The following is a 12,602-nucleotide window of genomic DNA, read 5'->3' as shown; positions in this document are numbered from 1 at the left end:
GAGAGAAAGGCCTCTCCCACAAATGTGGAATTTGCATCCCTTCCTATGACATGATTGGTCAAAGTCATGTTTTAAACCTTGAGTCGGGCTTTGAGCCAGAGACACAGCAATGAATCCCAGAACACAGCAGCTCGCCGGAGATCTCTCCAGACCCCATACTAAGCCAGTTCCACCGGGACACCTCACATGGAACAGGTTGTGCCCTCTCCGACCACTCCAGAGGAAACCCGGGTGGCCACAAGCTTCCAGAAGCAAAACCCAGGTACTTGGGTTCCAGGAATAAGATTCCAGGCCACATGGCCACAGTGCAGACAGGACAGCCCTTCCCATCCTCCCCACCCCTTGGTCAAGCCCACGGTCTGCCTCCAAGCATCATCTCAGCACATCAAAGGCCTAAATCCAGAGACTCCCAATGAATCTCAAAATGGATTAGCTCCCTACACAGATATCTCTGGACTCCAACCATTTACAATTTTAGAATTCCAGAAGCACACACGACCTCTTATGATATTCATAATAAACAACAGAAAATAAATTATCTAGCATCTGCCCCTGGCAGGCAGCCTCGAATGGTGGTGGAAAAAGTCAAAATCATGGTGGTGGGAAGGTGTAATGGTGGTTGGATTCGTGTTGAAATATTAAATGTTAGCAATTAATGTGAACCTTATGAAAATAATTTTTTAAAAAAACCTTGAGTCATCTTCAAAGTCACTTCAAAGGAATCTCATGTGCTAAATAATTAGGACCCATTCCCCTAAATTTCCCTCCTATAGGTCACTGTGGCAGCTATTCTAATGAACGTTTAGTGAAAAAGACGAAATGGAGGAGTGAAGCCCCTATTGGTAACATTTACTGTACTGGAGTCTCAGGAAATTCTCAGGGCACAATATTGCATGTGGGATTTATGTTCTAGGCTCACAAAAGCCTCCAATGTGCAGCTATACTCACTTGGCAGATAAATAAACATAAATTGGCAGATCTGACAATATAAGGTCATTGCTTAAAAAATTATTACATAGGTTAGGGCCAGAGACACAGTACAGTGGGTAGGATATTGACCTTCCATGCACCTTATCTGGTTTTGATACTGGGCGTCACATACTGTACCCCCAAGTCCTGCCAGGAGTGATCTCAGAACCAGGAGTAAACCCTGAGCATCACTGGGCATGGAACCCCACAAAATGGACATATATTAAAATAGCAGTAAAAATAATAATCAAATTTCATGGCATATCACAGAGAATAATTGCATGTTCACTCAAGTGACTTTAAATTCTAGGTAATTTTTGAACTAAACTACTGCAGTCACCCACATGATGTCACACACAGAAGTAGTAAAGCAGAAAAGCAGATTTACTGGTTTCTGCACTTTGACTATCTTTTTCGTTAACTCTCTTCAGGTTATCCCAAAGTCATTACATTTACTTTTCCTCATGTCTGCTCAGGGCAGTCTAACCTTGCTTCTATCCAATTTTATAGAATAACCATTATTAATGGACATTCAAAATCCCAATCTCGACCCAGAATATAGAGACGATTATTTATGAGTCCTCCTATAATCACGGATGACCTCAATCAGAATTTGAACCCAATAAAAGATTTTGTCTCTAGTAGATAACACACCTCCACAATATAAGTCAAAGATTAAAAATAACCCGAGAAAACTAGGTTAAAATATAATGCCAGTCATTTAGCACTGACCCTTTATTCTGAGTTCTTGAGGTGTCTGCTTATAGAAATTCTAAGTACTTTGATAGTCCTCGTGTGTGTGAGTTTTTTTTTACCTTTCTGTTTATACAAGTTCCTCTAATTATGAGCTGGTACACCTTTTTCTTCATTCATTATCATATTTAAATGTAATTGAAAAAGTAATATCCTTACAATTTATAAATGGTCTTTTGACAGTACTTCACTACAGTGAAGCAATTTCCTGGCTTTCATTAATGACCAGACTGATATCTTTTTAAAACTGAACAATGGATCTATTAAAATTACTATTCACCATCTGGGTCTCCTTGAAAGCTTGTTTGAGGCCAAGCTGTTATTTCTATAGAAGAAAAGAAAATGGACCAAGCGAGAAACCCCCAGTAGGCCTATAACACATACTTATAAAAATTATTTTCAGATAGGGCATGCACTTGATTAGCCTCTGGCAGTCAGAAAGGTTAGCAATAGAGATAAATACTTAGCAATTTACAGAGCTAAGTCGTGGGGGAAAAAGAAGAAAGAGGAGAATGGTAAAGGCCATCTGAAAAGTGAATCAAGGTCCAGCCACATCCGACACACATCTGTTTAAAAGTAATTTCAAGCCATCGAGCAGGCAGTATTTTGAACACAACCAATCACTGTGATTGTGTGACCAGACTCCACAAGGATGTGAGTTACTTCACTGTATCACTGTATCACTGTATCACTGTATCACTGTCATCCTGTTGTTTATCGATTTACTCGAGTGGGCACCACTAACGTCTCTATTCCTCCCAGCCCTGAAATTTTAGCAGCCTCTCCTCACTCATCTTTCTCAATGACTGGAGGCTCTTTCAGGGTCAGGGGAATGAGACCTATCATTACTGTCTTTGGTGAATTACTTACCCAGGGCATTAGCAGAGCAGATTGAGGGTGCCCTGACCAGCTGGACAGAAATGACCTGACTCTCGCCTGCTCTCAGTCAATAAGTTTTTTACCGGTGAAATAGATATGAGATCTTCCTATATGCTCCCTTCAGGGATCAATCTGAAACTATTTATGTGTTTACTGTATCAAACATCAAATGAGTTATCTTTATTTTTTGCAAAGACTATCTTAATTTCTGTAGCACTGTAGCACTGCCATTCCACTGTTCATCAATATACTCGAGCGGGCACCAGTAACATCTCCATTGTGAGACTTGTTGTTACTGTTTTTGGCATATCGAATACACCACGGGTAGCTTGCCAGGCTCTGCCATGTGGGTGGGATATTCTTGGTAGATTGCTGGCCTCTCCAAGAGGGATGGAGAAATCGAACCCGGGTTGACCGCGTGCAAGGCAAACTCCCTACCTGCTGTGCTATTCATTTAATATACTGTTAGGTGATATTGATAAGTATCAGGGATGTTCATTCATTCTTTAATTCAACAAATATTTACTGAAGGCCTACTATGTGCCCAACAAAAAATTGTGCTGACCTCATATGATGCATTTTCCCCATTTTCCCCAGAAAATAGAAGGTTGTTGTTTTGAGTTTTGTTTTTTCAATTTTTTTTTTTGATGGTGGAAACCTAAAGAGGAAAGAACCTGCTCTTTTAACCATATTGTTGCATTTCATAAAGGAAATGAACCGAAGTTTCAACAATAGAGAAGGGGATTCCACCAAGTGCTTCCCTGTGGTAGGAAATTGCACCCCTCCATTGTTATCTTTCGGGTCATTCACCACTTACACTGGTGATGGAAACAGTCATTTTCCTGGAGGTTCTGAAAATTACCCCATTGTAAGCACTTGGTCTCTCTTTTCTAATAATTCAGGAACGCCAGTTTGCTGCACCTATTCAGAAAATGCTTCATTTTGTACCGATTCTGAGCTTCTATCCAGAAACAGCTGCTCCATCTCCTGTGACACAGGATGTAATAAAATGGAGTAAATGGAGTCGAGTATTTTGATAGATTAATCACTGCGGGTGTGCGGCGTTCACAGCACTCATGGTGAACGTGAAGAGATTATACCAAAATGACATCTGTTTTCTTCCATGTAAATTGCTAGACTTTGAATCCGCTGTTATTTAGCAGATGTGTAGATTTAATTATTAGGATTGCATAACCACTGGGGAAAGCACAGATTTTATTGATAGCTTTCCACCTACAGTAATTGCAGAATAAGTAAACTGCCTTTGTCTCCTTTGTGGAAAGAAACTGAAAAAGTTAAACCCACAGGGGACATGCTGGTTCTTGTTGCTGAGGTAAATAGGAACTGGATGTGACGATGCGAATGGATTAGCACCGTTCAAAAAAAATGTGCGTGACTCTTTGACAATTATTTTCCTCACAGTCTCCAGCTGAAAACCCATTTTTAGAAAAATAGCCCAACAATACTTCCTGACCCTATATCTGCAAGACTGAGGCTTCCTCTGGACTCCTGAAATTTTTACAGTGTTTCCCAGAGTTTGGATTCAAAAAAAGCCTTGGAGCTGACCTGCTCCTCGCTGTTCATTTGCCACAGTAAGATACTGAGAAGGAAGGATATGAAGTAACTATGAAGTCTGCATCTGCCTTCTACCACACCCTCAGTTTGCTGACTCTTACTTCGGTGCTCAGCGTAGACTTCATTAGAGGAGTCACAGATCTACTGATGGGCTCTTCAGCCAGTGCCCTAAGTTTCCTGCTTCCACCTTTGCATGATAGCAGGATTAGCCAGAAGGCATATGGGGAATATCTGACAGACTTCGAGAGGAAAGGCAGCTCCAAATGTCACAGGAACGTGGAATGTGAAAGTCCCCAGCTGCAGAATGTGGCCCCACTGTGCCCCTGGTGTGATGTGTGACCTTTGTCACATCTGTTTCCTCATCTGTGCAAATACTGGCTTGCCTGGACAGCCACCCCATGTGGTCAGGGGAGATCTCCGGACTCTCGCCGTAGGCCGGGCACTACAGACATGTCCGAGAAGGGCAGCTCCTGAACTCATCCTGTTTCAGAATTCCTACACGGCCAGGAATTTAGGTGTATGCAAATATTCTAATCATGGCCAGGGACGAAATTCCCCCAGCATATGCATCCTCTTCTGGGAAACCCTAACTAACCTTGTCACAGTAAGATACTGAGAAGGAAGGATATGAAGTAACTTGCATAAGTCAGGTATGCATAAGTCAAATCCGCATAAGTCAGATGTGCACCATTGCAAGAGCCAAGGCTTCTAAAGAGGTGAGGGTGTAATTTTTAAAGAAAAAAATTCAGATCTTCATACAAAAGTTCAGCCCTACACAGTGAAACTATCTGGAGGATTAGTGGAAATGCTCGTCTCGGTTCCAGTGTTTGGGTATGTGTGTTGGAAACACAGTCCCTGGTGGGTGATGGGTGTTGGGGGCCATAAGCACTCGATAGCTCATACAGTGCCCTGGAATCCAACATTCTTAGAGGCCATGGTTTGGCTGCTGCCCACGTGCCCCCAGGAGCTGTTCTGCCACTTTCTATCTTCCCCACACTCCTTCTGAGAACCTTCTGGAAGCACTCCCTGCCCCACATCACTGATCCACGTAGTGGAATCCCTGTCACCATGACCCCTCCCCCCACCATATACACACACCCTCTGTACACTTGCTTCCTCCCTGTCACCCAACACACACACACACACACACACACACACACACACACATATACAACACCTCTGTACATCTGATTCCTCCCTGTCACCAAGACCCTCACACCACATCACCAACATCCTCACTCACACACCCTCTATACACCCCCTTTCAGCCCACACCCTTTCTACCACTCAGGACCTCCCCACTTGCCGGTGACAGCAGCTCTCTCCATAGCTGCTTCTCTGCATCCTTCCTTCCTGTCCAGCAGAAGCCTGTGACCATTCAGGACTGGCTATCCCCACCACCTCTCTCTCAGGGAGAGCTTCACTGGTTCCCCGATCCTCCGACCCCCAGCACTTCAGCTTGTGGAGCCTCAGCCACTCAATGCCTCTTGGACCTACACCTTGACTCCTGGCCCAGATCCATGAAGATTGTGGCACCTGCCTTACTGTCCACCTCTGCAGGGACTCCTGTCAGATGTATTTGGTACCTGTCCCATCGCAGACTAGAACTCTCGAAATATTTAGCAACTAGAATGGAACAAGATCCAGTGGCCCCCGGGCATACATCAGTTCCTCCGGCCCGTTGGTCTCCGGATTGCCAAACCCACTTGTCTTCTGTGCTCCCTGGTCAGAGAGGCCGACTCTAAACAGCCCGTGGACATAATCTGCCCAGCACCCTCCTGGATTGCCACTCTTCACTGTCCCCCTTTCCCAAAGCACACAGTGCCTTTAGGAGTTTACTAATATATGGGCTCCCTCCATCTACACACACACACATGCGCATATACACATTCACACATACACACATGCACACACGCTCACACATGTACACACACATGTACACAGGCACATGCCCGCACACACACACGCACACTTACACGTGCACGTGCACACACGCACACTCACACACTTGCACACACATGCACACACACAAATGCACATGCACACACACACATACACACGCACACCCCTGGCAGGCAGTACCAGGGATTAAACCCAGAAGCACAGGAAGAAAGGCACAGCAGATGCTCCAGAACAAAGCCACACCCCACCCCATCTTTCTCTTTTCATTAGAAGAGAATCCGCTTAAGACCTGGTTCTTTCACTGTTGTTACCTGATACCCACATCATGCCTTACCAGTCACTGATTACGATTATGAGTGTTTGCTGAAAGATATGTTTTAACCCAAAATTGGAGTTTGGAGGCTGGAATTGCCAGGTGTTCCCTTGTGCAGTTTAGATTTTTGAATGTTAATTAGTTCTTCACTATTTGGAATCATTCTAACGAACAAGAGACTAGTGGATGTTCACTCGCTTTGGAAAAAGACTGAATTTAACCTCGGTTCCCAGGAGGCATCACATTCTCAGCAGTCACCAAGGCCCATGTCTCTCTATACTTGGTAAAAATACAGGCACCTTAAATCTCAGGGCATAATGGAGCTCACAAAACATCGCTATGATATCTTGGGTCATCATATAGACAAACTTGTAGAAATAACATCACTTATACCTGGATGGTAGGAATATATAAATGAAAAATAGGGTTCAGTCTGTAGGAGCAGCACTAAATTTCTGCCTCTGCCATGCATACGTTTCCTGTCTTCCAGAAAATAGCATTAGGAGTAGCACAATTCATTTATTCATTTGGGGATTTGCCATATAAAAGAGAATATATGGCATGAATTGCAGGAAGGGGGCACATTATTCTAAAATTTTCTAACAAGGAAGCCAAGTTTGCCAGGTTCCAAATTAGCATTTAGTCATTTGTCCTATGAGAGAAATGCAGAATTATTTATTTATACCTCTTAGAACTTTGCTTGGTTAAAGTTGTATCTGCATAATAGGCAGTGTGCTGGAGGAGAAGGAAATATGCTTATGGCATCTGCCATAAAAAGCAGCTATTAAAATGACAATGTTACTGATTTCCTGAATGTTGAGAATAAGTACTCCATGAAAAAATCATTCTGTAATAACAGGCTAAACTAGAGACTTTTATTAACAGGATCCTCATAGTTATGATTCTCTGGACCAGAAGACATGTATTTCTAGGTTGTCATCTCAAATTCTCAAGCCGAGCAACAGCCACACTTGACCTGGAAGCCAGTGACACAGTCAGGGGGAAGGAGTAAGGGCCACCAGGAGCTTTGGACCGATTCCCAAAGGGAAAATCAGAACCAGTGCCAGAGTGATGGCCACATTTGAAATTACTTTTTTTTCGAAAAGACTTATATTAGATATGTCAATTACATTTAATTAACACACAAATGCACATAATTAACCAATGATGTTTTAGTATTAGAAATTTTTATTCTATCAACAAATCTTATTCTATTGAAAATCAATTTAAAATACTCATAAAAAGCATCCTTTAAAAAAACTTATACACTGCCTTTAACATATTATACCAAGTTTTGTTCTATGCCCTGTTTTATTCATAACATATTTTTAAATATATTTCCTGGTGCTGGGAAAGTCCATTCCCCTGTGTCAGCCTGAGGGAATGAGGGGGTCCCATTCCACTCCTGCTACCCAAGCCCTCACCCATAATGGAGCCGGAGCCAGAGTTCCACTCGAGCGGGTCCACCACACCAACTTCTGGGGCCAGGAGTTTGCTTCGCACATAGCCTTGTGGCACATGGAAGATGTCAGGACAAAACTGATCACCAACGGGAAACAGAAAGTTGAGGTGGACGAAGAGTGGTTCTTGCTCTCGTGACCCAGTATAGAGTGAGTCCTACAGTGACATTCACCGTAGAGACCCAATAAAGGGTAAATATAGTAGTATGGTCTGTTAACCCAACAGAGAGTCATTCACTATAGCCACTAACATGGGGCAGTCCAGTGTAGTGACCCAATAGACAGTAACATGCAGTAACTCACTCTGGTAATCCCTGTCCAGCTGCCCTTTAACTCAGATGTCAGCATCCCCCAGCAGCCACCCCCAGAACCAGGTGTGAGCACCCCCAGTCCGAGACAAGAGACCCCGAGAACCAGGTGTGAACACCCCTAGTCTGAAACAGGAGACCCCAGAACCAGGTGTGAATATATGCCCCATGGTCCCACCCCATGTCCTCACCCCCATGCCCTCGTGACCCCTGCCCATGTCCCCATACCCTGTGGCCCCCATGTCTATCTCCCATCTCCAAGCCATCAGACAACCACGGACTCCGTGGAAGGATCCAGCAGCTCCTCCCGAGATGCATGTCTGCCGGGTCCCTGGCGCCTTTCATGGCACTTTTACAAAGAAGGCCACAGAGCTGGGAACGCTTTGCGGCCAACAGGCGTGGGTTTGGTACCAGTGCAGATGCCCAGGGCTTGCCAGCTGCTCCTGTCACAGGCATCTCTGATGGTCCCGCTCCCTCTCCTGCGTGGCCTTGGTCCATGTAGCCACAGGCGTGGTTTGCTAGAATGTCCTCAGAGCCTGGGAGCAGGTGGAAGGCCCTGATAGGTGAGTGGTTACTGTGGCTTGTTCTCTACCACGTCTGCTGCCAAAAGACTAAAGGACAACGCCAACACCAGGTCTCTATGTCCTTGTGCTGATTAAAAATTCTTGGAGTGGTGAAAAGGAGAGAGAGAGAGAGCAAATTGGAATGCCCTGCCACAGAGGCAGGGTGGAGGGGGGATGGGATTGGGGGTTGGGAGGGATACTGGGTTCATCAGTGGTGGAGAATGGACACTGGTGGAGGAATGGGCTCCCAAACACTGCATGAGGAAAACACAAGCACGAAATGTTTGAATCTGTAACTGTACCCTCACTGTGACTCACTAATTAAAAAATTTAAAAAATTAAAAAATTTTAAAAAAATTCTTGGACTGGTGGGGCTGGTAGGGGAGTGGTAGCACAGCGGGTAGGGCGTTTGCTTTGCACGCGGCCGACCCGGATTCAATTCCCAGCATCCCATATGGTCCCCTGTGTACCGTCAGGAGTAATTCCTGAGTGCAGAACCAGGAGTAACCCCTGTGCGTAGCCGGGTGTGACCAAAAAAGAAAAAAAAATTATTGGAGTGGCCCAAGCAATAGGACCATGGGTGGGGTGTCTGCCTTGCAGGCTGCTGACCCAGGTTCAATGATGGGCACCCCATAGGGCCCCCTGACCCTTGCCAGTGATCTCTCAGTGCAGAGCCAGAAGTAATCCCTGAGCATCGACTGGTGTGGCCCCAAAACAATGAGAAGCAATTTTGGGAGTGAAGGAAATATCAGTTGTTTTTGAATTCTGCTTGGGGGCCACACCTGGCATTGCTAAGAACTGGCTAGTGCCCGGAGCTTGCTCCTGGCTGTTCACATGGGACCATGTGGTGCCAGGAATGGAACCCAGGGCTCCAGCATGCAAAAGCTGCCCTTACTTAGCCCCTTGAGCTAACCTGCCACTGGCCATTCACACGGGTCCATATTATTCTCTCTCTTGGTCCCAGTTCTACACAGATCTCTGGTTTCTAGTAGAAAATACTAGGTGGTAATTCTGAAATCACTCCAAAAATTAACTCCAGGCTTAATTTATTTTACTCTAAATTATAGGTTACAGGGCCAGGGTTTTCCATGTGTGAAATCTATTCATTGGGAGAGAGGGAGGTAGGGAGGAAGGGAGACACACACAAACACAGAGAGAGAGAGAGAGAGAGAGAGAGAGTCTGTCTGACATGTGTAACAATATGGAAATGGTAATAGAGATCTATATCCCACCCCAAAGGCTGAAATCATGGTGAAAATATAGAAATCTCTTCAGAGTGGGAAAGCTGGTCAAAATACTTAATGTAATTTAAACATCCAAGACTGATTGCCAACCCTGGGTCTTTGTCTCTCTCTTTACAAGCTAATATTTAGTTTCTTCTTAAAGTTTGGTCTTGTAAATCAAATGTTTGCCTTCTATATACCTTTAAATGTGATTATTGATTGACTCCCACTGGGCTGTGCTCTGCCCTCTCTCAGCCTTGTTGAGAAAATGGTTCAATGACCAATATTTTGTCTGCTTTGGAAAGAGACTGACAGTTGCACTTAATAAAAAAAAAATTCCTACACGTTTCTCCCTGGCTTTTTTAAAATTTTATTTTATTGAATCACCATGAGATAGTTACAAGCTTTCATGTTTGGGTTACAATCACACAATGATCAAATACCCATCCCTCTACCAGTGCATGTTCCACACCACCAATATCCTCAGTAACCTCCCCCATTTCCCACCTTCCCTCTGCCTCCATGGCAGACTATATTCCCCATACTCTCTCTCTACTTTGGGGCATTATGGCTTGCAAACACGGACACTAAGAGGTCATCATGTTTGGTCCATTATCTACTTTCGGCACGCATCTCCCATCCCGACTAATTCCTCCCTCCCTGGCTTTTCAAGTCTCTCTGGCCAGCTCAGGTTCATTTGTAATAGAGATTTTGCACAGATTTTCGAGCTTTGCTAATCCCTTCTCCAGGAGAGATATCTCTCAGGCCATCTAGGTGGGCAGGTGGAGTATCTACAAATTGTGTCAGTGTTTCTTAGAATTTGTGTGAGAATCCATGAGCTACAGCAGTGCGCTCTAAAGTGGAGAGTGATTTGTAGGGGAAAACCCCCTGTAGAAAGGAGAACAGGATCTCGAGAATGGAGCGCGGATCTGTGGATGTCAGTTTGGAGAGCAGGACTCCGGGAGACCATGGATCTGTGGGTGGCAGTTTGAACCACGTGCCTATACCAGTGGTGCTCTCCGTTGGGGCGTGGAGAGTGCTCCTACCTCCATGTGGTGACTCGGGTTGGATTGTCTGCTCAGCGCTTTGAGAACCCGTGATGGTGCTTGCGAATGGAGGGGCGAGTGTGACAACCAGGCTGCTGACCTAAAGGAGCACGGACTCCAGGGGGACACAGAGGAATGGGACACAGGAGCAGTGACATGGGTTTTCCACGGTGAAAATACTGACTGATAAAGCTACTCAGACTCGGCTTTGGAAACAGACAAGTTTATTGGAAAGAAGATAAAGAGAAACTCCCCAGCAGGGATGGAACTTCATATAGGACTAAATGAAACATTGATTTGGTTTTTTGTTTGTTTGTTTTTCTTGGTTTGTTTGTTTGTTTTTAGAGGAAACCGGTGTCATTGTGTTACTTGTCAGGTGACAGGAATGTTACAGGGAATGCAGTAAGGACTACGCAGGGTGGTCTGGCTAACTGGGAGCCTTTCCAATTATCTATATTCGTTATTTATTTTGCCATGGGCCTTTGCTGTTGTTATCTGTTGTCTCAGTTCAGAGGAGCAGTAAGGTCTGAGGCAGAATCTACGACCCAGGGAACTGGTGACTTCAGTTTATCAGCAAGAGAGCAGGGAATGTCGTTACAAATGTCTCATGGGGGAGGTTAAAAATGGGACTCCTTGGAGAGCTGGCCAGGGGAAACTGAGGCTCTTTCAGTGAATGCCCTCAGCTTGACACTGGCAGCTGAGTAGATTTGGATACTTCCCATGTCCTGAAGCTCGGGATCCTCGGGTTACCGCGTGATAAAAGCACTGAGTAGAGTTTGGAACAGAGGCAACTTGAAAAGGACTTTTACAGAAATCCTCTTCCCTTCAGCTTCTCAGAATGCGAGGGGCTTTCTGCCTGCATCATGTTTTCAGTTCTTAGTTTTCAAATGCGTAATTCATCCAGCTTCAAAAGAGTCCTTGGCAACGCATGAATATGCATCTGCGTCTTTATGGCGCCACATCTATCAGTACAATATTACCTTTCCTCGGTGGGTTTCAAATGGAAACCTTTGTACCTGAAAATAATGAGTCTGCCTGGATTGGTGTCAGCCGCACGCTCTAGCGTTCTTTATTAGACTTCCTTCTGTAGTCCTTTGTGCCAAGAACAAAGATTGTTTTCTTCAAAGGTGTTTTCATAGAATGCTTTCTCCAGTGATGCATTCAAAGAAATGCTTTGCCTCTGACAAGGACAACAGTTCTGGGGTAGCTTTTCTGGGCAAGGAGGAAGAACAGTGCCATGAACATATTCCATTCAAGCCCTCAACTCTGCTCAGATTGAGCCGCCAACCACTCTCAAACTTTGGGCTAGCCATTCTTCCTCAGCCTGCTCAGGCTCCACGTGCCCAAGTCATCATCTGCCAGTTTCCTCTTCTCTTCTGCTTATCAGAGCCCTCTTTGACCCTATGCTTTCTGCTGTCGCTGTGCTTCCCGGAATCTTCCTGGATTCCACGTGGGCATTCTTAACGGCATGATCAACCCTCTCAACAGTCCAGCAAGTACTGTATCCATTGGACTTCTCAGGTTGCAAACAGGGAAAGCCAATTCTGGCTAAATGAGCAAAAAAAAAAAAAAAAAAAGAAATTCATTAGACAAGTACTGAGTTCTCTGTGT

Source organism: Sorex araneus, chromosome 3 (assembly GCF_027595985.1).
Source record: "Sorex araneus isolate mSorAra2 chromosome 3, mSorAra2.pri, whole genome shotgun sequence".
NCBI lineage: Eukaryota > Metazoa > Chordata > Mammalia > Eulipotyphla > Soricidae > Sorex > Sorex araneus.
The sequence above is the reverse complement of the archived record's forward strand: the minus strand, read 5'-3'. Positions refer to the sequence as shown.